Source organism: Protopterus annectens, chromosome 4.part0, assembly GCF_019279795.1.
Source record: "Protopterus annectens isolate FY-2018-M chromosome 4.part0, PAN1.0, whole genome shotgun sequence".
NCBI lineage: Eukaryota > Metazoa > Chordata > Ceratodontiformes > Protopteridae > Protopterus > Protopterus annectens.
Window position 1 is genome coordinate 1,715,551,684 of NC_056733.1, and position 23,553 is coordinate 1,715,575,236.

A 23,553-nucleotide genomic window follows, 5' to 3' on the forward strand; every position below is an offset into this window, starting at 1 on the left:
GATTGTATTAAATTATATTCCTTGTGCAATACAGTACAGTTTTAGAGGGTGTTTTAAATTTATTGTTTTGAATTTTTTTCCAGTAAACAATGAAACAAAATACATGCACCAGTAATGACAAAACTGCCCAATTCAGTACATTTCCATCATAAAAGTCTACTCAAACTTCTACAGTCCACCAGTATCAGTACATATGCACAATCTCTGAAGAAGTAAAAGTCATCTAAATACACATTAAAGAGATCTGTAACTAATGAAGAGGTTGCTGCTGGCAAGCAACTTTGTATTTCATTGTTTCATCTACAAATAAAGTGCCCATTACCCTTGAGGAATAAATTGCCTATCTTACACTAAAAAAATGATAAGCTAGCAATATTGCAATAGGGAATGGATGGAAAACTGATAACAGGTTCATAGTTACTAGGTATCTTCGCTTCCTTCCCTTTTGCAACACAGTATAGTATCAGCAATGCATCTATCTACTGCGGGAGTAGAACCCACAGTCTTCTGCATCAAAAGCAAGTATACTACCTGTTGTGCTATTAACAATGCAAGCAGACTCAGCATAAGCAGCACTAAACTTTTGCTCCCCTGCAGCTCTCAGCTCCTTGCAAAATCTACTCACTCAGTTGTATCTCTGAGCTTTGCAGCACAAAGAAATCTTGAAAAAGCCAAAGTTTATTGTGGGGGGGACAAAAGCCCAAAAACCAGGGACACATTTTAAACATTGCTTGTATAATGTTGGAAAGTTGCTAGAATAAAATGCTCTGTTACCACCATACATTTCACTGCCAAGCCTTAAACCCAGGACCCTGTGCAAAACAGTCAGAGCAACATACCACTATGCCAAATCAGCTGTTTTTTGAAAGAGAAAGACGGAAACTTAAATGGCTACCATTTAGTGAATTCATTTCTCACCATAGCACAGCTGTCAACCTCTTAGCACAAAACACCTGAACAAAGCCAATAATGGGTGAATACAGCCCCTAAACATTCAGTGAATTCAGTTCTCACCATAGCTCTCAACCTCTTAGCAAAAAACACCCGGACAAAGCCAGTAATGGGGGAATATAGCCCTCAAACATATTCACTGAATTCAGTTCTTACCATAGCTCTCAACCTTAGCACAAAACCTGGATGAAGCCAATAATGGGGCAATACAGTCCCAAAAATAGGGACACATTTCAAATATCCATCTTATACACTTAGAAAATTGCTAGAATAAAAGTGTTTGTGTTACCATGCACTTCCTGAACAGTATGAAGTCTGATATTCAAATGTGTGTCATTTTTAACATTTGTTAACCAGGAAAGTCTGACTTTGAATAAAAGCTAATTTTTAGCAGAGGCCCAGGGAGAAACACTCCAGACAGACACATGTCTGTGTAAGATGGGAGGACACTAGAGGAAACAAAAACAGGGAAGGCATACAGACTCCACACACAAGGTAAGGCATCCCAGCCAAGAATCAAACCAGAGAACTTGTAGCTGTCAGGCAACAATGTGACTATTGCACCAATGCACTATTGGCTTTGCAAGGACACAAAAATACAGAAACCACAGATTTTATGAGGAACAGAACAAGTATGAGGGAAAAATCTGCAACATTTTTACAAATGGTGGTGGGTAGGGAATTCAGGCTCTTGCCACCTGGGCCCAAGTTACAGGGTTCAAGCCTTATTCTTTACCCACCACCATGTAGCACCTGGGGCATTTCACACACACACACACACACACACACACACACACACACACACACACACACACACACACACACACAGACACACACACCCACACCTACCTGGGACAGGTCTGTTCATTGTGGCACTAAATCCTTCCACAGCTTTGTTTGTTGGACAGGTCTGTTCATTGTAGCACTAAATCCTTCCACAGCTTCGTTCATTGGAGCACTACAAAGCCAGCGAGATGTCCTTCCCCGACGAGACTCCCAGCCTGCCGATGTTGCAGTCCAAGTTTGATCCCTTTCCAGTGACAGTCTATGCAGTTACAACTGCATAGACTTCTGGGATCTCTGCACTTGAATGCTTCTTAATCTGGACTGCTGCTGAGACAGTCTGCACATGCTCCAGACTGTCTCAGCAGCAGTCTGGATATCGGAAAAGCTGCTAGTGAGCATGCGCAAATGTCCCTACTTGTGATAGTTTTTTTTATTTTCTTTCTTTGTATTTTATTTTACTTTCTTTCTTTTTTTACAGCTGGGGGGCTGCAGTCCGGCAGTCCAATAGCATGGGCCACCCCTGGATAAAACACCTTAAGACTTGAAAGTAGATACAAAAAAGGTGATGGGGTGACCGACATTTACAAGAGTAATTTAAAGCTTTCTAGGTCTCTTATAAGACCACCCCACTCTTCACTGATTAAATAATTATCACATCATTGCAAACTAATGTTTACAAAAGCCTTTGATTTACATGAGCTTACTTTCCCCTAGGATATAACATTGTTACCACTGAAAAACATCTCTCTTGGGCATCAAACAACATCTCACTTAAGGCAGTCATTTTAGGAGACCTGAGTATTGACTGGCATATAGACAGTAACAGACGTTCTAATGTCTTTAATCTAAATGGTATGACTCAGTTTATTTCTACTCACACAAATTACAACAAAAAATCATGTAGTGCCTCTAACTTAGACTGGATTCTCTCTAATGCCCCAAACATGATCCTCTCAACACTAGTCTTACCAGACACCATAAGAGATGAACTACCCAACGTCACAAAAAAAAATCATAAACCTAAGCAAAAACAGCATCAGAACAACGTTGCTTATAACCTCTATTTTTTTAGCATGACCAATCCATCATAACAATAAAATCAATCGACTGGCAGGCTTTTTAATATAATAAATGAAATATTCCCAATAAGAACCAAAAGACTTAATAAAATCCAGCCCCATGGATGCCAAAAAGTATTAAACTGCTCATGAAGAGAGAGAAAAGGGGAGAGAACCTGGAAAAAATGCAAGCAAGTTAAAACCATAGTTGCCCATAAAATACTATACGTGTCTCTGAACCTCCACTAAAATCAAATCAAAACTGATAAAAATACTATGTTATTATACAGGCAGCAAATTATAACAACCCCAATGCTTCTTGGATGACAATCAACCAGTTGTTAAAACCAGATGCAGTCACACAACCTACACTTACATCATCTAAGTATACTAATAGCATAGCCAGTGAATTCAATACTCACTTCATCCATACAGTAACCTCTTGTATTAATCTCTCAGCACATGCAAACACAGGTTCTTTCCTCCCTTCTTATGCCCCAAAACACTTGCAATCTACAATAAAAAAAAATAATTATTAACCTTAAAACCTACCACCCTTGCCCCTGATAACTTACCATCTGAGTACATAAACATTGCTGCTGATACACTAGCTTTATATCTCTGTCCTAATCAACCACTTTGTCACTGAATGCTATGTTCTAACACTATAGAAAAGGTGCTATATTCTTTCTCTAGATAAAATGGAAACTCAAATAAGCTCTCAGACATGTTGCCTAACCCCGTACTGTCACCTCTATCAAAAATTGTGGAGACGTGTATCCATTCTCAACTTCTCAACTTTCTCAATGACATCTGCCTCCTTTCCACTACACAACACATTTTCCATACTTTTCATAGCACACGTACAGATGTCCTTAGCTTCATACCATCTGTTAACCAATATCAAAACTCTGGGAGCTTTGTCTCCACACTTTTCCTAGATTCATCCAAAGCTTTAGACATGGTATTCCACCAGAAATTTCTTCAAATACTAGCTTGCCTAGGAATACACAAAACTATTGGTTATTCAGCTACTTCTCAAACAGACAACAGGCAGTAAAATGGCAAAAGGACATATTTTTTTCCTTCCCATTACAATGGTTGTTCCTCATGGATCCATTTTAGGTCTTCTGTTGTTCAATATATCAGTAATCCCTACATAGCTTTGAAACTAGCCACTATCCTACAGTACACAGATGACTCAATAATCATCTGTTCTGCTAATAGCACAGATAATTTAAAGCAATTCATCCAAGAGTTTTTCTCCACCATAGAGGCCTAGATTCTGATACACAGCTATATATTAACCATTAAAAAGAAAAGCTGATTCTATTTACCTTGAATCATTCAAATGACTACAAAACAATTTCAAAATCTCTTCCTCTAACAACATCAACAGCACAGAACTGATAAGTCACACTAAGCTTCTAGGAGTCATTATTGACAAGGGCAAAAAATATGATCACCACATAAAGCAAGCAGTAAAAAATACCCACCAAAGGCTAGGTGCACTCAATAGAGTCAAATGATGTCTCACAGATAATGCCAGAAAAAGTATTGCTCAGTCCCTTCTTATCCATATACTACTTTAACCTGCTCCTATTTTGATTAACTTGCAGTCTACTCAGCTCTCACTCTTGGAACAGTACTATAATAAGGTGGCAAAAATTGCTACCAGTCATTGTTATAGGACACGTCACTGTCTGGCCTTAAAAAGCTTTAATGGATAGAGGAAAGGCATTATGGCCTTCTCCGTCTTCCTTCTACCTAACCTAAAACATCCTCTCTCACTTCATAGTACTAATCCTCCATTTCCTCCCTCTCTCCTCCTAGCATATTTTTTCCAAATGTATTTTAAAGTTCTTTAGATGATGCTATTAATTAATGATACTCTGTAAAAATGTTGAATATTTGATGATTACTTGTAAACCTCTGTTGAATACTTGCATACCTCTGTTTACTATGTTCTTTATGCAATGTCAGAATTTTTCTGGAGCTTTTCTTCCTGGGTGTCCTCTGAAAAGGGGTAGCTTTCTGTCTAGTCAGACTATCCCAGTAAACAAATTCATTAGACTGTGGTTAAATGCCTAGAAACATATGGTACAACACAATTCACAATGGACAATAGTCCTGGGTGACTTCTATAAAGCATTTGATCAGTTAATTGGACCTCTTTGTCGGCTGTTTGGAGAGAGCTAGAGTTTCTGGACAGATAGTTAAAGGCCAGTCAGGTCCTTTTTCATAATTTGGTCACTAATGGTGTGCTGTCACCAGATTTTAGGTTACGTTATTGTATAAGGCAAGGCTATCCTCTTGTTTCAGTTGTTTGTGCTAGTGCTATGGTGCAGATAATTTTTAGAGATAATCCTTCAGGATGAAGTATGCAGATTTTGAGGGGAAGTTCACTCACTGTACTGGTTTGCTGATGATTTTATGGTATGGCTGTCTAATCCAAATAAGGGTGTTATTTGTCTACTTTTAGCATTTGATGAGTTTGAAGAAGTTTCAGGGATAAGGATTAATTTAGCCAAATTGGTAATTTTGCCTCTCTTAGTCAGTGGATATGAAAAATATTAGAATGATATGAAAACTAAAGCCACTTCTTTAATCTTCTATTGAAGGTGGTGAAAGAAGCCACATATCTGGGGATACAGATATCCATAAATATGGGTATCCTTGTTGAATGCAATCTTACTCCATTGCTTAAGCATATTACAGATGTTACATTCTCATGGAGTAAACTTTTTCTTCCATTTCTGAGAAGGCTTCATGTTGTCAAAATGACTTTTACCTAAGGTAGTGTTTATTCTTCAACATATCCGACATGTAACCTTTAGTAAAATATTACAAAAAATACAGGCAGAAGTTGGAGCATTTATAAGGCAAAAGGATATTCCTCAAATTAATAGGAAAAGATTATTTGTACTGAGAGATAAAGGTAGCCTGGGCATCCCATGTTTTATACAATATGAGATTGCTGGTATGATAAACTTATTTAGGAGGGTCAGAAATAAGGATAAACCTCTATAGCTCTCTTTGTAATGTTTTTAGAAAGGGGGTTTTCTAGTGATATGCTCACAAATATCAAAAATGAAATTTTGACAGAGGTATAGGTTTAAATTATAATTATTTTAATACTGACAAAATAGGAGATTCTATAAATTATGGTAATAGTATGTGTAGTAAGTTTGGTACAGAATTTCAGTTGTTGTTATCTTTAATTTTAAAACACTGGAATATTATTATTCATGGCAAGGACTTTGATGTGAAATTTGGGGCTCGGCCCTATTTTTACTTTTATGAACCATGCTAATATTAAAGAAAAACATGAAAAGGGTAGGTGCTCTAATGTGGAAAAAATAAATTCACCTAGAATAGGTACTAAAAATGCAGACCTTGTACACATTGTAAATATATATTTGAAAGAAATGTGTCCTTTAAATGCCATTAATTATAAACTTAGGTTCACAGCCCATTATGATTGCAGTAGTAATGATGTGGTTTACTTAGCTTTTTGAAATTCATGTTTTGACTTTTATATTGACAAAACTGAACGCCGTTTGAAAAGAAGAATTCAAGAGTATTATTATAATATTAAGGCTGAAAAAACATCTAATTCTCTTTTTTGGCATAAATTAGTATGTAATACCAACAAAAATGTTATATTTTGGTTTTTCAGCAAGTGATTCAAACCCCCAAGGTGGTCCTTTGGAATATACTCTTGAATATTGTAAATTACTTTAGAAAGTGAGACTAAATGCAAATGAATCTGCAGTTCTGATGAAACCCTTATGTGTTAGGACAAAAGTGCTTAACTGGGATAATAAACATGCTCTGTGGTCTGGTCTTCTTGCCAGTTGTGGTATTTTTATTTAAGTTGGTACTCCTTGGTTTTGGTTATATACTATTAGTTTATGTTACTCTCACCACAACCAAACTTTTCCAGGCAGGTTAAGCATCATTCTACAAGGGCCTTGGTTTCTTCTGTGGCCTTTTGTAAAGGGTTGGATTATAGAAGTATGCTAGAAGCCACAACTTTGTCCTCTGTGCATACTTTCACAAAACACTAGATTCCTTCTCCAAGTCTAAGACAAGTTTTGCTACGACCATTCCCCAAGGGCTCCTGAACCCTAATCCATTCTCATTTCAGTATAGATACAGTATGTTTATCTACCCATATAGCTTAGGCTATTGCAGCAGTTACCAAATGAAGAACATAGTACAACTGCGTAAGTAAACTGCCATAACAGTAGATGTTCGAACGATCAGTGCTGCAGTAGCTTCTTCCTCCCTACATCTCCATTGTTTTTTCTATGTTTTTATGCCAAGGTGTAGTTATTTGTTATTATTATTTTTCTACCATTTCCTTTCTCAGGGATTTAGTCTCCCACTCTCTGTTGCACAAAAGCTCTGAAGTGCGTGACTCCAAAACTTGACTTTTAGTCAGCTCAGCTAGAGCTTTTAAGGTTTGTGTGCATGGAAGGTATCCTGAAGCTGTGGAGGATGGCCAGCTGTTATGTCCTTGGCACAACACAATCCAACTAGCTTAGGCTACTGATCAGTAATTTTTGAGCATCTACAGTTATGGTAAGTTTATTTACACAACTGTGCTTTCCAAATCAATAGTGAAGACACTGGGGAAAGACAGCATCCCTGTTGGGTCACTGTAAGAATATGAAAAAGTAGGGAGAAAAGTAATTTACATATGATCTTTATCAATGTCTTTTAGTATGGCACACAGAAATGCACTCTAAATCTTGGGAGGAATCCCAAAACTTCCTTAGTACACATAAAGAAATCTTAAATATTTATCACCTCATTCTCTCAATGGTCTTCTCAGCATCCGGGGATAGCAAAGGAAACTGCTGTTTACAGATGTCAGCTCTACAAACATGCACTATTGTCCTATAGTAAGTCGTCTTACTACCTATAATAAAACCTGCATGTCTCTCACTCAGTAACAGAAACAAAACTTTATCTAATATATTGTAACATGGAAGATAGCATCTTGGAAAGGCTATTTGGCTCATCCTTATTGAGTGAAATACTCTAATATGAGTTTATATTCTGAGGATCTGTTTCTGGTTGCAGTTTTGTCTTCCACCAGAGCACGAAAAATGTAACTCCACAGAATTCCTTCACTATGCTAAAATGGATAACCTATCAGAATGTGGGGCTGTCTCAGCTGCCAAACCTGAAGTAGTAGGATTACTTTAACTATAGAAATGCGAATATACAAAAATTCCACACATCAGCTGAGCACTTAAACTAGTCAACTTGAAGTCAGATTCATTTTAGATCAGCCAAGAGTTACACCACCCCATAGTCATCATAAAACTGTTGGAAGAACAGAGAAAAACAATGCAGTTTCATGGGCATGCTGGTGCATAACATTTCAGATAGAATCTTTACGATCAGCCATCGAATTATTGCCTGCATTGGTCCTACCTTCCAGCAAGAAAGGAACTTACTAGAAATGTGCTTCATCAAGGCCCACTTAACAACGGCTTCACCTAGCACTACATTATTCCTCTGTGCAATGTAGCTGCTAGATTATCTTGCTCATCTGAAAGTCTTCACTGGTCGTGACTGGTCTAACAACTGCTTAAAAATGTATTATTTCCTCTACACTTCATTTGTACTTAGACTTGTAAGCACCATATCACTTTGCTATAATCCTGTAACATTCCATTCCATGCAAACCTTTGCAGAGAGTCACTCCAAATATACTCCATATGGTCATTCCACTGCCACTCAAACCATTGCAAAACTCTCACCCTGAGAATATAAATCTTAATTTTGTTATGCAGAAATAAAGTCTCAACACCCAGCTCTTCAGCTTGAATCTTTATCCAGACAAGACATGCCTAAAATCTTTAATTGAAACCATCAAATGATTAAAGAGGACCTTCTGAGTCAGTATACACTAATACTACACAATGAAATATTTGGGTAGTGAAAAAGACAATGAATCAGGATTAGGAGTTACAGAAATTGTGCTATGAGTAAACTGTCTGACATACAAACACAAACTAGGCCAAGGCTCCTGCACACTTAGCAGGGCACACAACTCTATTTGGTCACTTGACTGCTTCACTTGAGTCAGCCTGACCTTGTGAGGATAATACCAATGAAGATCTAGAAAACAGTTTCACTCAACTACAAAGATAATATCATAAGGGCAGTCATCTGGTCGCCTTTGGTCAATAATAGATGGGAAATTACTTTGCTTAATTAATTAATTTATTTATTTATTTTTTGTTTGTTTTTTTGATTGTTGAAAAGTAACTGAACTGTTCTGGTGACCCGTTCCATGCATGATCAACAAAGCAAACAAAAAGTAAATAGATATTTTTGACAAAAAAAGTATCTCATGAGGCCCATTAATGAAACTAACAAATATTGAACAAAAATAATAAAGAAAAGTAGAAAAATCAAGAGCTCAGATGTTAGGAAAAGCAGCACCAGAATTCAAAAAATCATTCATAATAATATTAACATAATCATTCATAATAATATTAACATAATCATTCATAATAATAACATAATCATTCAGAATAATATTAACATATATGAAAAACTACTGTAGCTTGAAAGTAATTGCACTCATCCATTATCCCTGAAATCTTGATGCCTATAGGTAGCAAATGGGTGTTCCTTTAACTTCTTTAGAGTTTAGGTAATTTGATCTTTTCTGTTGTAAACAGGCCAAATGTTCTAACTGACTGACGTAACCTTTGAGAAGGCTCTGTGCCGCAAGGTTTGCTAAACTTTGTTGAAGTTTTGCCACTTTAGAATGACACCAAGATAATTGCAAATTATAGTAAAAGAAACTACTGACAATTTGAGAGAACTGCAAGGACATTGTTCCATTTATAATAGTACAACGATTAGTGTGCTTAGAACCAGAGTTGCCCTTCCAGAAAAATATAACCGATTAGTTTTTATAAGAATATGCAGTGATGCTCTCTTTCCAAAGGAAAACACATATTTTATATAAGGTTATCTATAGAAGCTGGGTATTTTTTGGCCTAGTCTGTAAGTCTCTTTAGTCTCCTTAACAGTATATTAATATTTAGCCCCTTTCTTCTTACTAACCTTAGGATATTGGGTTCCACTAGTGCTGTACAGAGTACATATTTTCCCCAGTATTCAGATATCCTATAAGACAGGCATATCAGCTAGTCCTTTGAAGTTTCTGGTGGCCATGATAGACCAGACTATTTTTTTCCTCTGTATTTTATCTCCTCATGTCCTCACAATTTCAGATACAAAGCACAAAATTCTGTCAGTGGAGGAAGTACATTCACTTTTGCAGAAGTGTGCAACCCACGACAGCTCCAAACATACCCCTGCTTGTTTACCCTGTGTGTTGCTGTGTCTGCTATTCTTTACAAAGAAGATTGCAAGAGAGTGTCTGCAAAGCCCACCTCTTTCATCCCTCCCTCTGAGAAATTCTGGCCTCCTGATTACTAAGCCTTCTTCCCACTGGTTATCCATTTGCTGTTTTGACATACAGATGATCACACTTGCATCACATGGCCCTGCTGAAAGCTATCTACAATCATCCGATGCATAAACTTCAGACAACTTCTGTTAATTAATGGTGACTGATATGTTATAAATTCAGGTCAGCTGTACACTGTAACATATGTGCCAATACTTTTGCAGAGGCTTTTATTTTTATTCCTTTTCTTTATAGATGTGAGCTATGAAGATTACATCATCTTGTCTCCCTTCAGTATTGTAGACACCATGTTATGGACACAAATTGAAATACAACAAAAGTGCTAGAAGACTTTATCAAGGGCATCGCAGAATTCAGAAGACAGCAAAACTACAACTACCTGGCAAACGGTTCCAATTACAACTTCTGACAAAATAATATAAAAACATATGAAAATAATCATAGCTACAAGTAAAAGTAAACTCCACTTAGTTGAAACAATACAAATAAGAGTTGAGTATTGTTAGAGCAGCAGCACTATGCATTTTAACAGTGCCTTCCCAATGTTGTCGTTTCCGTGCTGATGTATTACAGATAATTAGTTCTGGGCTGACACTCCTATAATCATCTTATAGAAGCAAACTGTTTATCTTGTTACTTTTGCTTAGCTCATATAAATGCTTTCCTTCTCTACTTAGCTTCTGCTGAAAACTGAGAGAAGCAGCATTTCATATAATATAGATCTCTCTCACCCTACATCTGTCTATATATACAACAGAAGCAGCTAGCTCTGTCTATATCTATGTGCGTAGATATATATATATATATATATATATATATATATATATATATATATATAGATAGATATCTATATATAGAGAGAGAGCGAAAGAGAGAGAGAGAAATACACACACACACACACACACACACACACACACAAGCAAACACACACACACACACACACACACATATATATATATATATATATATATATATATATATATATATATAGTTGCAGACTGAAAGAGCAAATGCTTTTGCAGGCTTGTTTTTTTAGCCTTATGTCTGCTTTCTGTGTGGGATCACACAATAATAGGGTCTGGGAGTTCGAACCTAGCTCACTGTGGTGCTATATCAGAGCAGGTATATATAATTAGAAAGGGGTTTGTGAGGTACTGTTTTTGCATTTCCTCAAGTGCGAAGTAGCTCAATGATGAGACAGTCATATGCACATAGATATAGATGCAGATCTCTCACTCTCTCTCTCTATATATATATAGATAGACAGATAGATAGATAGATAGATAGATAGATAGATAGATATCAATATAGCTATAGATATCTACAGATAGATAGATATGGGTGTACTCTGTTACATCTGATTAGAATATCAACAGCTGGTTGGTTGACACTATTTGGTCAACAAGAAAGATGGTCAACATGTGCAGTTGACTGGCAAGCCCCAGGTAGGAGAATATTCCCTTTTCCCAGAGACTGTGTAGTCTCTGAGTTAGTCTATATAATTGCCAGGTGGTGTGGTGGGCATAGCCCCCATATGGAGGGTGTGTGGGGAGGGGGGCTTTCTCCCCTGCAAAAGCACTTAATTTTGGTTTAGCTTGCTCTGTGATAATTCCGGAGCACCAATGATTTATGTCTCTATACAATAATAATGTTAATAATAATAATAATAATAATAATAATAATAATAATAATAATAATGTTAATAATAATAATGTTTTGACGTGTTGACACTGATCAACCGGCTGTCATTGTGTCACCCATATCTATATATATATCTATACATATATCTGTCTCTATATATGTTATATATAGATAGACAGTGGTGATGGAAGCATTAACAAAGGCTTTCCATAAATGTAATTTCATATAATAACTAATTTATTGTGCCATTCATTTTCATTTCACCTCTGGCAACTGTCCATCTGGAATAGAAACAGTTGTGTCTCTAACAGTAAACAGAGACCAGATGGTCTAACTCAAGGCTTTATCATAGCTGCTTCTGTTGTTTGTCATTTTTACAAATGATTTAACACCATTTTTGTGTAGTTCCCATCAGTACTTATTTACGTAAGATGGCACAGATGTTCAGGATGGTGAGATATTCCCTTAGTGAACAAAAAAAAATAGCAAGCCTTGTTTACCTTGGACTGAGTTAGCATTTAATTTTGTGTTACTTGAAAATAATATTAAACTGCTAAAAATGTTCAAAACAGGTTTGCATTTGTTATTACAACATGTACAAAATGAAAGACTTTTAACAATATATTCTGCATGAAAGTGAATAGAAGCTTCCACATTTAATTCCTGCTAGTGTGTCTACAACATGAGATCGTTTGAACAGCTCCTCCAAGGATACTAATGATACATACTTTATGACAAAATAACACCTTTGAAGGAGTCAGTATGCAATTAATAATTTTCCCACACAAAACAGTAACACAGATCTGGATGGCATGGGAGCCATGATAAGTTATACATGTGTAATGTCACAAGAGACAGCGCTGTGAGCATTTACCATACCAAGCTGTCCTGTCTCTGAAATGTATACGTGGAGTTCATACCTTAGCAGTTACATATTCATTTTAACAGTATGAATCTTAAGCAGGTAGCTTATTCACATCCATAAGGTTAATATTTAAGTTTCTGCACTATATTTGCATGTCTACCCTGGACTTAATATTCATATTCAGTGGCGACCCTTCAGTAGCCATTATGTTGTTTCATAACATGCCTTAGCACATACAGCATTCATTATTCTCTTCCCATTCATTCTGTGACAAATTATGTCTTTTACTTGCCTGGTTATACAGTTATAGTGCCAAGTCTACAATATAAATGTGTATGTAATGTCCAGTTTGACTGACTGCAAATCCTTTCATATTTCAGTAGTCAGTGGGTCTGTGTAGTCCTGTTCCTGATAACATCGTATGCTGTATATCTGCTAGTGATTTATTTGTTTATTTAAGATATTTGTGTTTGGAGAAAAAAAAAGGCGAACTGATAAGTTAAATTTTGTTTCCAGGGCTTGGCCAAAAAATTCAGCATGTTTATATTAGACGGGTAGAGTTTAATAGTACAAAGAAGAATATGCATAAAATTAAACTGCAGTTTGCAGTATAGACCACATATGCAGCTCTGTTTTTAATAACTTATTCACAACAGCTATATAGTACACCAGAGTGAGCAGTCTCAGCCAATGCAGCTTGTGAGCTAGAGTTCTTTTGGGATGTTTCAATTAGTTTTGGTAGAAAACTGATAACTGCACTGTCTGGTATTTGACTGCGTGTGGTGCAATATACAATGGAATAACATGGTAGTGTTTGTCCTAAACAAGTTTTGGTTACAGGCCTAAAAAGATTAAAAGTTGTAAAAAATGTGGAACATATAGCAGTGAAAATAAAAATCTTCAGTCTGTTCTAAATAAGCAATTACAATGTGGCTTTTCAAAAGGTGATTTATATGTAAAATGTGTAGAAATATATTTAATGTCTTAGAAGTAAATGTATTTGAGTTGTGTTAAATAAATGCATCTCATGATAAAGCTGAAGTGCTAAGTCTGATGTTAACAAAATACATCCGGAAGTACAAACCAGCCAGTCTCTGCTTCTATATTATAAGAAGAGAATGTCAAATCTGACAGAGCTGTATCTGCTAATAAAGATTCAGCGCTAAAGTCTGTTCAGATTCTTCTTAAATCAGGGAACAGACAGTGTGGCTCCAGAGTGCTCTGTGCGTAAAGTATACTAGACACTAAACAAAATATGCAGGCCTTAGTCAAGACATAATTAAACCTTTAATTAATTATGACAAAGCAAAATTTAATTCTAATGTTATTTATTCTTCGTATTTGTGGATGGTGAAGGTCAAACTGGGAAAATCATTTTCAAGGAATCTTGGAGGGTAAAGCTCTAATAAAAGGTAATAAATCAATAATAAAGTAGTAGCATAGCAAGAGAACCAAATGAAGCCAAATCCCAATAGCTGTAGACATGCCATATTTGGGCCTTTTTATCCTCATCCCGACAGCTTAAGGGTTTCACATTGTTGGCTTGAATGTATAAGATGTAAAAAGTAAAATGTCATAGCCATTCAGAAGTCAAGTAGCTCAAACACTGGTATATCTGAGTGTTGAAGATACTAAATAATGAAATTTGTTTCTGTTTCAGACTTCATACCCTTCACAAAATGCATGCTAACATAACTACTGTTATTGTAACAACTTTGTAAGTTAACAAGAGCTATATTAAAATCTGGCCCTATTTTTGGGCCTTTGTAACCTCATTATTTTAGGTTTTGTCCAGATTTCTTACACTAAGAGGTTGAAAGGTATGATGCGTGTGAGTGTGCATGGATGTGTGCACGCTAGCACAAGTGTGTGTGTGTGTGTGTGTGTGTGTGTGTGTGTGTGTGTGTGTGTGTGTGTGTGTTTGTCTCTATGTGTTTTTTGACTATTTGTTTTTAATAAAGGCAGCTCATGTAGTTTCCAATTACTTATGTTTTGAATATCTCAAAAATTAAGACTGGACTGCTGGCATTATGGGCCTACATATCAATGAAATTGGCAAATAAACTAGTAAAACTAGGAACAGGAATGGTGGCAAGTATGCAGTCAAGTAAAAACAATTTATTTTAAGCGCTTTTCGTCAGCCACAAAGAACTGACTTCCTCAGAAACATTTCCAATGAATGAAAACTTCATTATATATACATGGGTTCAGGAAACCAAGTGCTAATTGCATTCATTATGTTAAAGGAACAGCAACTATTAATATCATAAAAAATTGTTAGAACATTGTTAAAAAGCTAAATAACAATGTATAGCTATATTAAGTATGAAACAGCAAACACAAACAACATATGTAGTTTAAATGAGACACCTAAATGTCTAAGGCATTAGAAGAATGTGTGTGTAGTATATAAGTCTACCTGAGTAAAATTAGTTGATAAACTCAGCGGGTTTTAAATACATAAAAACATATGTGCTGTTATGACACAGCTTAGTTATTTCAATTCACCTCTTAAGGCTATTTAATTTTAATACACTGCTAATCGAACAGGAATTGTTTAGCCCCGGGAGGCTATAAGCATTTAACCTTACCTGCCAGGCTAATTCAAGTTCCTCAAGTTTGAGGGGTCTCGGACCACCTCTACTGTCAATTTTAGTTTGATCAATGACAATAAATTTAAAAGCATGGTCCTTATGGGAAGAAATATGTTTTGCTAGAGCATTCTCAAGTTTACATTTCTTTATAGCATATAGGTGTTCATACATTCTGTCCCGTAGTCTTCTCTCAGTTTTTCCTATGTAGAAGGCCAGACAGGATGTGCACCTTGCTAAGTATGTGAGAAAAGTGGAGTTACAGTTGTATTTACCCTTCAGCTTATACAGTGTACCATTGACTTTGAGGGAATTAGTTTCTTCCACAAATTTACAAAAATTACAGTTGAGACATTTATGCATACCAGGGTTCCTAACCACAAACCTATCATGCTGTTCCAGGTATGTTTTGAGGTTCTTGCCCCTCCTAAAAGTCACTCTAGGACCTTCCCCTACTTTATGGTAGACATTGGGATAGACATTCATTACTATGTGTACTGAATGTAGCAATGAAATTTGTAGGGGTGTTAGAAACCTAATGACTAATGGGTCCAACAAGACTGTCGCTGGTTTCTTCTAACATAGTTTCTGAGCTTAAAGGTGGCTCAATAGGTTTAGCACATAGGAGTGGGACATAAACTCTGTCATGTCTCTTATCAGTTACCTCCTGTATAAGCATATCTAAAAGGGTTTCGGGGTACCCTCTGTGAAGGAACATACTCTTGATTACACTACACTCATCAACAAACTCTTCATCCAAGCTAGTCATTCTGGAAGCTCTCATCAATTGTCCTTTAATGACAGATTTCTTTTGGTGAAAAGGATGGCTACTCATGTAATGGAGGAAGGTGTTAGAGTATGTGTTTTTCCTGAAGATCCTAGCTGTAAAAGTGTTCAAGACGTAGTTCTCATTAAGGCATATGTCCAAATATGCGATGGTGTTTGAATTGAATCTGGACGTAAATTGTAGGAAATCAGTAGTACTATTAACCTAGTCCAATACTGTCTTACTGTCACTTTCGTCACCATTAAACAAGATGAAGATATCATCCAAAAATCTGGTGTAAAACACGAAAGTGTTAGAAAACCTGTTGTCCTTAAAAACATACTCTGATTCCCAATATGCCATCACTAGTTTAGCTATACTACCCCCACAGGGGGACCCCATTGCAACTCCTACTTTTTGCAAAAATAATTCATTTTGGAACATGAAATAATTATTAGTTAGAACTAAATCAATGAGAGTTGAAACCAGGTTGATTTCTCTACTGGTTGCATTGTGTTTCTTCAGCATGAGGGCCACCCATTACAGTGCTGTTTTGTGAGGTATGCAAGTGTACAAATCTCTCACATCTATAGTGAAAAGTTGTAGTTCACATTGAAAACCAGTGATTCAATGTTACTTAGAAATGACCAAGAGTCTTTACATATTTGAGACTCATATACTAGGTATTTCTGTAAGATAGCATCGACAACCTTAGCACAGGAATAAGTAGGCGACCCTCTACTGTCCACTAAAGGTCTCAATGGTGGGTTCTCAATGCTCTTGTGAATCTTAGGGATACTGAAAATACATGGGTATCTAGGGAACAAAGTTGTCATATAGTTATAGGTTTTTTGATCAATACTCCCGTCGATAAACAGGTCACCTATACATTCCTTAATGCTGTTATAGGCTTTATTAACCTCAGATTGTGAACTAGGAGTATATGCTTCCATATTGAGCAATCTGTTCATACGCTGTTGGTAGTCAGACATACTAAAGACCACTAAACCACCACCCTTATCCGGCTTACAAAAACGTAAGCCCTGTGATTTGAAAAATTGTAAGCAGTCGTGTTTGTCCCTATTGGTATTAGTAGTGTAGTTGCTCACAGACCTAGTTTTGTTGGTATATCTAACATCCAGTTCACAACATTTTTCAAATAGTTCTAACACTGGGTGTAGCAGAGGATTATAAGTGCTAGGAACGTAAAATTTGTCCTGGTGGTCCGAGCTGAACACATTGCCCATTAACAAAATAAAATTTAATTTTCTAATATAAGATTTAATATCCACAATAGTGTCTACTATGTTCCATGGTTTATATGGTACAAATGTCAAGCCCTTAGACAAGAAATCAACCATATCAGTACTGAACTGAGTAGTACTAAAATTATAAAGTTTAAAGTCTCCTGCATTATTTAAAATAATGTCCGGTTGTTGTAGGTTGGACCTGTCCTCATCGTGTCCAAGCATCACATTGTCAGAGTCAAAAAAACTTTGAACGTTTGAATTTAAACTCAAAGGAGACTGGTCCCCACAAGTATTAGAGCTAGTGGAAAATGAACAGCCAGGTCGTTGTTGAACTATTAATTCTTGTGTTTGCTAAACCTCCATTTGCTCGTGGATTGGGGTTGCTGGAAATTTTTCTGCTTTGGCCTGGCCCCCATAGAGGGGCCTTGCTGAAAATGTTGGTGTTGTTGAGGTAAATTATTGTCAAGATGGGCACTACGTAACCTCTCACTCCAAGGCGTCTCCTTCGATTTGCCCACATCCAGTACAGGGACCACAAACCTATGATTAATGTTGGCCCCATTTTCATGAGGCAGACCCCCGTCATTCATATTGTCACCACTTTCGGTTGTGGTTTCATTCTGACACCCATTAAATGGAATTGGTTGTTTAGTTTAGTGAGAAACACATTAATGATATTCCTTAATAATTTAAAATCTTGAGTGATTATTTCAACAATAACAGAGCAAGAGACACTAAGTGACATTTTAGATTTAACAAATTAATTTCAGTGTTTTCTAAAAGACATGGTATGGATTTATGCAGCATTTAAACGTGTTTAAAAATACGAGGCCTTTCCCTTCATGTGTATGTACATAGCAGCTAAAATTCTTCTTCGTTTTGATAAAGGAAGTGATGCATTATAAATAATCAGCTAAAGGCCTGATAGCTTCGCAAAGTCATCATCAGTATCAGTATCCTCATTTTTCAAAATCGGTTGGTATTGCTGTAGATTGCAAATTCAGAAAGAACAAAGAGGCAGGACAGACCTCGGTGTCCTCAGACATAGTCTTCATCAGGTACTGTGGGAACCTAAGGTTTCCTCGGTGTGGTGAGTGATATAATTCTTCCAACACATCCCAAGGGCTCTTTCATGTAGCTTGTGTCTGGTACACCTTATATGAGAAGTACCCGGAGAGTACCTTCATATGATGCACAAATCATCTAACTCCTTTCAACATGGGCTGGGGGGAGCTATACATTGTGGTCTTCTTCTTTCTGTCTTTCTTTATTTATTTATTTTTTTAGACAAGAATAAATTATCACTTATAATATAGGCAATCATACATTTATAAAAAGGAAAACAAACCATGCTGACATATTTTTAGTTGCAAACATTATGCATCAATCAAGCATTTTTAGCAGCTCGCTCTGTCACTTAGAGTTAACCCTGATACCCTGAGAAGGCATCTAATTTTTGTTACTTATATCCGTCATATTTTTGTTTCATTTGCTACACCATACGTATAACCATATGAAAGAATAAGGAAAAAGAATGAACAGTAACATTAGAGCTTCTTTGCTTGCCTCATCTTTTATCTTGCCACTACACCTGGAGATAATGCCTGAGGTACTGACAGACAGCTCCAGTCCACTGGTTAGTTTCCTAACCCACATTCTCCTCAGTTGGGAACAGGACCCAGAAATAATTATAGTCCATCAAATGAATTAAGTACTCTCCTCTTACCTAGGAGAACAATCTACTGTTTTCCAGAAGAGTTCCACAGCTTCTGCTTCAGGGATTCCGATTTTCATTCCATCCTTTGCTTTTCACTCACTGTTGAATGTTTTCAGCATGAACTGCCTTGATATAAATCAATATGGTGTCATTCATAAAAAACCTTTTGCAACTAACTTAATAGCATTGATTGGGAATGTGATTATTACCAAGGGTGTGTTTGGTATTTAATCTCTGTTTCATTGTGAGTTAGACTATTAAAAAATGTTTGTTATTCTCTACCTGAAGTTAGAAAAAAAAAAACATTGACACAAGCCAAAAGGGCATCAGTGATTTATTTCCAATGATTACAAACTGAAGGTCTGAATGGTGGCATAAGATGTTATCTCCATGTGACAGGAATAGTGATGCCATGGAATGTATCTGTGATTCACTAACAACATTGTTAGTTTTTGCTGCAACAGTTCACTACAGATGTAAATATTATTATGAAATCATGAATCCCATACAGTCGTCAGCTTAACTGGTTTCAGCCACTACCCAGGCCGTAGGACAAATACAAGGAAAGATGTGACTAAACAAGCAAAAGCCAATACATACTAAAAACATAAAGCAAGTATAGTGATAAACCATATGAGACATTTGGTGCATACAGGATTTATAGCATTTGTATTAACAAAAACATAGTTGTGAACAATTGCAAACTCAATACTTTACATACAAGTTATGCTATATACAAGGAGTATTAAAGAAACTTGTCAAACATCGGTAACATCCGCCACAGCAGTGTCAACATTTATCATCTATTTGAGAACAATTGGTGAAGATAGCCATAATGCCACTGAGAATACAGCTTTAGTGAAAGGGATCAGCATTTGTGTTAAACATAAAAATGCTGTTTCCTCCCTTAAACAACAGCTGAAGGTACTTCTTAAAGTGTCCATGCTCCCTTTTATAGAAATGTTACAATGTATTACATCTAGAGACAAAAGTTCTAAAACAACTAGCACACAATCATTTGTATATCAAAAACTGAATCTACAGCGGACCTATAAAGTAGTTCCAAATCTGAAACTCTCCAGTTAATTTTGCACTAAACTTATGTAAGCAGCTGTTTCAAAGAAGAAAGTTGATGAAGCTGTATTTATGGCATCTGTGGAAGATGGGATTCATTGAACAGGTTTGTTACCAAACAATGCCAACTGCTTCCTTTTGACAGAACACCTAACTTTTGTATAATCAGTCAAGGTGAATATCTTTACAGACCAATGTGGCCAATGACAGAAAACAAATTTTACCTCTGGTCCTAACAAAGACTATTTTCTCACTAGGCTCCACAGACATTTCACTACAAACCAATGGCACACCTCATATGAGGGATGAGAGTAACAGTGACTCTTAAAATTGTCATCTGTTATTCTTGCACTAGACTGATAAGAGTTTCAATAGATGCTGTCTGACAGACTTAGCCTGCATCTGTAAAGGATAAAGAGATGAAAAAATCCCTACATAGATTCTTTTTGTAACTTACTGCATGGCATGTTAACTGATGCATGGTTGGGAGGAGAACTGTTATTTTTAAGTTTTAAAAGTTATATGTCTTAAAATATTTGGAAGTGAATTCTTACTGAATATATATGTAATGCTCTGCAGCTTAATTTTGCTACTAAAGCTGATTATTGGATAACTTCTACCGAATATTTACTTTGCATGGCAAAAGTGAATACTTAATCTGGTTCTTTCTATGACCATAATCAAGCTGTCCTGGAGCAGAAAAACACAACTAGATAAAGGCCTACCTGAAAAGGTTCAATGAATGTATGAGAATGGATATCTGATAAATGGGAATTATTTGAAAAGCTGGGATGATAGAATAAGGAACAGGAAAGCAAAATTTGTAACTTCGCAAATCTGGTTGTACAGTATAATAAAAGTGTAACAGATAACATTAAAGCAAATAAACATGAAATGGGAATACTATAATTAATTTTATTGGAAAGGTCTTACTTGTTCTAAACTTACTGCATTGAATAGCAAAAAAAAAAAAAAAAAAAAAAAAAAGAACCAAGCAGCAATAATTACATCTCTTATTAATGAATATGATCTTGTTATTAAAGATCTCAAAGCAATACATCAACTGCTTATGAGGGAGGGTCTACATTATCGAGTCTCACTTTGTTGACCCTCAAAATACTGAACTCCCACTTCTTCGAAGCAGCAGAACAATGAAGATCTTGCCAGGGTAAGTAACCTGTTGTGCGAGAAGGTGAACTTCATCCTTTCCGCAGGTATGATCATATGCGTTTTGACATTGTATAATATTTGTGTAAATTGTTTTGTGCTTTGACACCCTGGTCTTGACTGAAAAGGGTTCTTGGGCAACCCAGTATCCCAGGCAACAAACACAGGTAACAACAAATAAATCAATAAATACATACATACATAAATAAAACAAATGCAATATTTCTGTTAACTAAAGCCTAGAGAGACAAACCCAGAACATATGTCAGCAGTTGTGTCTATGTAGTTTCTAAAAAAAATAAATAAATAAAGAAGGAAAACAGAGTAATAAAATATGCACAGCATTACTGAAATGTTGAAAATGCACAGAAAATCAGCTGCTGACCTTTTCATCCTAGCCAAAGGTCAGACTAGTTCAATTTGGCAATTATGGTATCATGCCTTTCAAAGGCAGATCGCAAGCTTTCCTACACAGAAAGACATGATGATAGGCTAAACCTGTATATACAGATAATATGCCATGCCACTGACAGGTTCTTACTCCCTAAAACAACATGGTTGCATCTCAGAAGTATCAGTACCCATTAAGCTGAGCAATTCAATGGGTAGTGTTTAATTGAACTTCCCTTATTTATACAGTATGATCTATTTCCATACAATAATTAAATATTTTGTAATACTCTGTGATCTTTCAAATAGATAAATGAGGTGGTAGTTATATTTGAAATCAAGGACTTTGGTCCGGTTACTAAGGATATAGTTGCAGTGATATTTTATTGTCTGTAAATTGTGTAAGCAAAGACCTTCAAAATTGTAAAAGTCATATCTTACAGGATGATGTTATCTATTAGTGGTTTTAGTGCACTTAAATGTCATGCTCATCTTGTTTTATTTTCTTAATTTTAATGCATGGTTAGATGGATTATTAAATCTATGAGCAAGTCCACCTGGACAACTACCTATCCAAGTCATTGATTAAGGAAAACACTACACTGTTTTAATTACTAGTATCTGCTTCCTCATCTATTTTTTTTCATTTACACTCAAATATATAAAGATTATCTAAATGATGTTGTAGCACAATGTTTCCACTTATATGTTCTGTTACTATTGTAGTATTGCAGACTGCTTAAAAACACACGCATGTTCCTTATAAGTGAAAGTACAGCCTTGCAGCTGCATAACATACTTGGAAATTTCACTTCAACAATACACACACACACACACACACACACACACACACACACACACACACACATATACACACACACACACGCACACGTGTGCGCACACACGCACATATGCGCGTGAGCACACACTCACACGCACACACACACACACACACACGCGCGCGCACGCACAGACACACACATATACAAGATGCACACATATTCTGTACTTTAGGTTTCTGCACTGAGAAATATAAAAAGAGCAGTTGACTGTACTTTTCTATTGCAAAAGCCTAGCAGATTCTGAAAGATCACGGCTGAAGATTTTGTCTGTAGTAACACACGTGCATTTGATACCAAACTTAACTTCATGTAGTCCCTTATACTGCCAGTATCAAGAGAGTTAATATAATTTTTCTTTATGATGGTTGGACATAAATGATTTTTGAGGGGAACTGAGTAGCTACAAGGGCTAACTTTCAGAGAATGACCTCAGTGTGATACCATAGCCAAAAAGAATTGGATAGTTGTCTAAGAGGTATATGTAACTTTTTGGAGTAGTTTGTGTAACATATTCTCTCATGAAAGCATTTTAGTAATGTTGCTCTCCTTTTGATTTGTTACTCTGAGAGTTGAAAACACATTTATAAACTAAAATGTTAAACTGCTCTGCAAATAATAGGTTTATCTGTGTTGTACTTAATGCATTGTGTAAGGCCTAATATGGATGTGTTTGGGGTCAACACACTAAGCATAAAGTTAATAAAGCATATACGTTCCTGACATAACAACATTCAGGGTACTTCTTGTGGACCACATCGAGGGCAAGCATAACTATAAAGTATGAGTAGCAAAAGTCAACAGCCATTTAGTTTCTCAAAAGCAACATTGTTAGTATTAAAAATTATAAGAAGGAAAAATAAAAATAAAAGATATCAGGATGGCTCCCTATTAAAATGTCAGCATTCAGAATGTCAAGAGCCAAAAAGCCAGGAAAAAAGACAGAAAACACAAGAGAAGAGCAAATCTTGAAAATTACTGGTCTACTTA